Here is a 6,259-nt window from a genome sequence, read left to right on the forward strand (position 1 = left end):
ACGAGAGACACCCAGAATGGCTAACCGAAGGCCGGACAGTCCTGATCCTCAAGGACCCCCAGAAGGGACCGGTCCCCTCCAACTACTGACCAATAACCTGCCTCAGCACCACATGGAAGCTCCTGTCAGGCATCATAGTGGCTAAGATGAACAAGCACATGATGACAACAAAGAGAGGAAAGGTAGTCAGAATTGAGGGGATCGAACTACCGGAAGGCAACATTGCAGACATAGAGGAAAGTTGCAACCACTGAGTACCTGCAGAGGGTGAGGCAAGTCCTGAGGAGTCAGCTGAACGGTAAGAACTGTTACGGTTTTTGACGTAGAGGACTCAATCACAGGACTCCAGGATCAGATTCACACGAGAGAGTTTTATTTACAAGTCCACCAAGTGTATATACAAAAAGGAGCAGGGGAAGTGCTATGTACAACTGGGTGAGGGACGGGGCTCCAGGGAAATCCAAGGGGAAGGCACGCGTTCTCCAAACAATCTACACACACGATAGCAGGCTCTCACTCCAACACTTGCCACTCGGGAATCACACGGGGAAGAATCCAGGAAGTCTGTAGACAGGGAGACGTGGTTAAATATAAAGTACAAAGAAACACTCAACTTGCTGTGGCTTGACTTTCAGTAACGGGTGGCAGACAACAATCCAGCAAAGAACAGCAGTCACCTCCTGGCTTAAATGCTGATCACCTTGATTAGGCTCAGGTGTTTCCTTTCTCCGAGGGTGTGGGCCGAGGGCGTGAATCCACAATGAGTTCCGCCCCGGCGACAGAAAGGAGGAGAGAGAGAGTGGAAGTGAGAGAGAAAGATAGAAACCTTTGATCAGAGTCCAGCTGATCCTCCTGGCTGTGACAAGAACAAGATCCGGGCTATCAACACCTACGCCCTGCCCGTGATCAGGTACCCGGCTGGGATAATAAGCTGGCCAAAGGAGGAGATAGAAGCCACTGATATCAAGAAAGCTCCTGACCATGCATGGAGGCTGTACGCTAAGCAGAAAGAAAGAGGCCGGGGACTGGTGAGTGTCAGCACCACAGTCCAGGATGAGACAACGAGCATCCACGAATACATCACGAAGATGGCCCCAACTGACAGCATGTGTTGCGCTCTAAAAGTAGTTATAAAACTTACATTTTTCTGAATCGTTGGGAAAATCTTTAAAGATTATTCTTATTTAATTGTGTTTTGTTTTTGGACACATTTCCCTGAATGCTATTGACACCCTTTTCTCAACGAGAAGTCTGGGCTCGGGAGAACCCGAGTGCCCTGGAGGGACTTTCCCTGCCGGATACACGATGGACGGGTGGCAGACCTGGAGGATCTTGTGCCTGGCGGGACTGTCGATCGAGGACGCTGAGGATATCTACCTATTCGGAACCATGATAACAGGGTTCTTGCTGATCGGAGCTGGCTTGGCCCTGACTTATCGGAGAAATAAGAGAGCGGAACCAGCTGTTCAAACCCCCCCAAGGCTGACCGCTGGAATTGAAGCGATGGGACGAGGCGTGACCTCTCACAACGAACGCAGCATGGTTAACACCTTGGAGACGCTTACGGCTGCCGTGAAAACTCAAAATAACAACATTGAGCGTATGATGGGATACATCAGAGAGGGGCCTGCTCAAAATGACACCCTTGAGCGAAAGTTGGATCACATCGCAGAACGGCTCACTGCAGTTGTGGGGTCTCAGAATCAAAAGAATGACAACACCACGGAACAGAAGTTTGATACCATCATGGGGAGGCTCGCAGCTCTTCAACGGGAGATCGAGAGACCAGTGTCAGAGTGCTAAATTCGGAGCTGCTCGCATAAAGGAGAAATCAACAATATTCAACATATGGACACCATGGCGCCAGCTGCTCAGGCCCAAGGCTGGAGCCAACCAAAACAACTCCCTGATAACGACTGTGTGATGACTATTCTTCCCATCCCATGCAAGGCCACCTGGGTTGGCTGGCAGACTGTTTACTTAGCCTGATAGAGCGAAGGACACTGTCTCAGCTGGACTCTGGACACGCACACACATACACTTACACTGATAAGCATGCACTCATCCCCCTCCCTTTCCAAACGCCTTCGATGCTTGTTTCCTGTGGGGGAAGACGGCGGGTCTGTGTGCCGCGCTGAAATGGTAGCGCTGTGTAGGACGACTGCTGTGTTCCTTCGGATCACTCCCCACCCCCCTATCCAACCCCTGTGGCTTGTCACGTGCTCTAATGTTGTGATGTGGACATTTATGTGCTCTCTGTGCAGAGGAGTTTTTTTTGTTTCCTGTTCTCATGCTGTCCTCCCATAGGTGCCCAGCGTGAGAAGAGGTCTCTTTTTTTCCTCTTGGACTTTTCCCATTGTTGTGTATTTTTTCAGTGTTTTCTCTGTAACGCTGCCGATCTCCGACTGTATTCCCATGTGATGTCTTTGTTGTGTGTGTAAGTCGGGGGGGGTCCTATTCCTCTGCGGGGCAACCTGCATATGGCCAATAAAGCATTCATTCAATTCATTCAATTTCTAGTTAATTTTTGTAGTTTACTAGCTCCAGGAGGTCAGAGTTCAGACGTGTGATGTCATCAGTAAGCGCAGAAAAACAAACAATGTCTGAGATGTGGGAGCAATGTTTTGCTGATGATATGCTATGCTGCCTGTAAACTCCAAACCTGAACTGAGGAGAATAAAGTTGCAAAAAAAGGTGAATGGAGTCATGTCTCTCTGAGGGTGCAACACATGCTCATTGAATACCTCAGGCAGCAGAAACCCAAAAAAGAGGAGGAAGAGGAGGCACCATCATGGAAGGACAGGCCCCTGCACGGTATGTACCACCGGCAGATAGCAGAGATGGCTGATATCTAGAAGGCCTACCAGTGGCTGGACAAGCTGGACTGAAAGACAGCACAGAGGCACTAATCATGGCAGCACAGGAACAAGCTCTGAGCACAAGATCCATAGAGGCTGGGGTCTATCACACCAGGCAAGACCCCAGGCTGTGTAAAGATGAGACAATCCAGCACATAACAGCAGGGTGCAAGATGCTAGCAGGCAGGGCATACATGGAACGCCATAACCAAGTGGCCGGCATAGTGTACAGGAACATCTGTGCCGAGTATAACCTGGAAGGCTCAAGGTCAAAATGGGAGATGCCCCCAAGGGTGGTGGAGATCGAGCTAAGATTCTGTGGGACTTCCAGATACAGACGGACAAAATGGTGGTGGCTAACCAACCGGACATAGTGGTGGTAGACAAACAGAAGAAGACGGCCGTGGTGATCGATGTAGTGGTTCCCAATGACAGCAACATCAGGAAGAAGGAAGACGAGAAGCTGGAGAAATACCAAGGGCTCAGAGAAGAGCTAGAGAAGATGTAGAGGGTGAAGGTAACAGTGTCCCAGTGGTAATCAGAGCGCTCAGTGCAGTGACTTCCAAACTGGGCATGTGGCTCCAGCAGATCCCGGGAACAACAGCGGAGATCTCTGTCCAGAAGAGCGCAGTCCTAGGAACAGCTAAGATACTGCAGGACCCTCAAGCTCCCAGGCCTCTGGTGGAGGACCCAAGCTTGAAGCATAGACCGCCCACAGGGGCGAGTGGGGAATTTTATATATATATATATATATATATATATATACTTCCTTCTTAAATATCCCATTTATTGTCAACACATGGCTTTTGTAACAATCATGCAGTATAGTTTGTATTTTCACGGAGTTTTAACCTCGTATATTCATTTAATTGCAGCTTGCTACATCTGAACATTCATCATGTTACTAAAGAATATCATGAATTCCAGTCATTGAAGCAAAGTTAGACTTGCAGTCTGTCCCTTAGAATGAAATGATGCTGTCTACACAAATGTGCACACAGACACACACATAAAACACAGAGTATTAGACTGAAACGGCTGAAGTGCAGCGTGCTGTGTGTGTTTCAGGATAACACTGTTGTCCATGTCTGAGTGACTTAAAGACACCAAGTCTGGTTTGTTTGATAATAGAATAGAATAGAATAGAATAGAATAGAATAGAATAGAATGCCTTTATTGTCACTATACAGTTGTACAATGAGATACAGAGCAAAAAAGTAATATGTAATAAATAGTGTTGTGTATATACAGTTGAGTTATTGCACATAGAATTGGTATTGCACAGTGGTGGTCCATAGAGGAAGTGGGAAGAAAAAAATTGGGGGGGGGGGGCTGTGTTATTGGTGCATGTGTGAGTTCAGGGTGGTTATGGCTTTGGGGAAGAAACTGTTTTTGAGTCTGTGGGTTTTTGAGCTGATGCACCTGCAGCGCTGAACATGTTGAAACCAGGGTGGGAGCTGTCCTTGATGATGTTTGCTGCTCTGCTGAGGCAGCGGGAGGAATAAATGTCCATCAGGGAGGGGAGAGAGCAGCCGATGATCTTCTGTGCTGTCTTGACCACACTCTGAAGCCTCGCTCTATCCGCCTTGGTGCAGCTGCCGTACCATACCGTGATGCAGTAGGTTAGCAGGCTCTCAATGGACGAGCGGTAGAAGGTCAGCAGCAGGTTGGAGTTCAGCTTGTACTTCCTGAGGACTCTCAGGAAGTGCAGCCGCTGCTGAGCCTTCTTGACGACCGCTGAGATGTTGTCTGTCCAGGAGATGTCAGCAGAGATGAGGACACCAAGGAACCGGAAGGTGTGGACCCTCTCCACACACTCCCCGTTGATGTAAAGGGGGGCCAAGTCAGTGCTGTGCCTCCTGAAGTCAACAATGAGCTCTTTGGTTTTCTTAGTGTTCAGTGCCAGGTTGTTCTCTGAACACCAGGCTGCCAGCTTCAGGACTTCCTCTCTGTAGTCTGCCTCGTCTCCCTTTGAGATGAGTCCGACTACCCTGGTGTCATCAGCAAACTTGATGATGAGCGTGTTGTTGTGGGTCGAACTGCAGTCGTGGGTGTAGAGAGAATACAGGAGGGGGCTCAGCACACAGCCCTGTGGGGAGCCGGTGCTCAGTGTGCGAGTGGAGGAGAGATGAGGGCCGAGTCTTACAGTCTGGGGCCAGTTTGTGAGAAAGTCCTTTATCCAGGCACATGTGAGAGGAGGGATGCCAAGGGTGACCAGTTTGGTGATGAGGATGTCCGGGATGACTGTATTAAAGGCTGAGCTGTAGTCCACGAAGAGCATTCGGACGTAGCTCTGCCGCTGCTCTAGTTGACTCAGCGCAGCGTGGAGGGCTGTGGCGATGGCGTCTTCTGTGGATCTGTTTGCACGGTATGCAAACTGGTGGGGGTCAAATTCTGGGGGGAGGTAATCCTTGATGTGCTGAAGGACTAGTCTCTCAAAGCATTTCATGATTACCGGCGTGAGGGCCACAGGGGGGTAATCATTCAGGCTGGAGATGGGAGACTTCTTTGGCACTGGGATGATTGTGGCTGATTTTAGACAGGACGGGATGGCTGCCTGATCCAGTGAGAGGTTGAAGAGTCTGGTGAAGATGAGGGTGAGCTGGTGTGCGCATGCTCTTAGTACCTTGCCAGGTACTCCGTCTGGACCGGCCGCCTTCCTGGGGTTCACTGCTAGGAGCACACGTCTGACATTGTGCTCCGTTACAGTGAGTGGAGCGGTGCAGGAACCAGGTGAGGATGAGGATGGGAGTAGGGCTGAGGCAGATGAGTGCTGCTGTTGTGATGTTTCAAAGCGGGCGAAGAAGCTGTTTATTTCCTCTGCCAGCTGCACACTCAGGTTTTCTGCTTTCACAGCCTCTGTGGTTGATGATGTCTTGCATTCCCTGCCACACCTCCCGTGTGTTGTTGCTGGACAGCTGGGACTCGATGTTTCTTTTGTGGTCTGACTTGGCTTTTTTAATCCCCCTTTTCAGGTCAGCTCGAGCAGCCCTGTACAGAGCTCTGTCACCTGACCTGAAGGCGGCATCGCGGGCTTTGAGGAGTGAGCGGACCTGGCTGGTCATCCAGGGTTTTTGGTTTGGGAAAACCCGAATGCTTTTGTCCACAGTCACATTTGCAGTACAGAACTTGATGTAGTCCAGTACTGATCCTGTGAAAGTTTCTAGGTCCTGGTGTTCAAATATGTCCCAGTCTGTCTCTGTGAAGCAGTCCTGTAATTTGGAGAGAGCATTTTCCGGCCAGGTTGTAACCGTCTTTGTGGTGGGCCTGGCACTGCGTCTGAGGGGGGTGTAGGCTGGGGAGAGGTGGTCGGACTGACCGAGGTGGGGGAGGGGTATGGCTCTATATGCATGCTTGATGTTGGAGTAAACATGATCTAGAGCGTTTTCTCCTCTGGTGGG

Source organism: Perissodus microlepis, chromosome 8 (assembly GCF_051167445.1).
Source record: "Perissodus microlepis isolate ML-2025 ecotype Zambia chromosome 8, ASM5116744v1, whole genome shotgun sequence".
Classification (NCBI taxonomy): Eukaryota; Metazoa; Chordata; class Actinopteri; order Cichliformes; family Cichlidae; genus Perissodus; species Perissodus microlepis.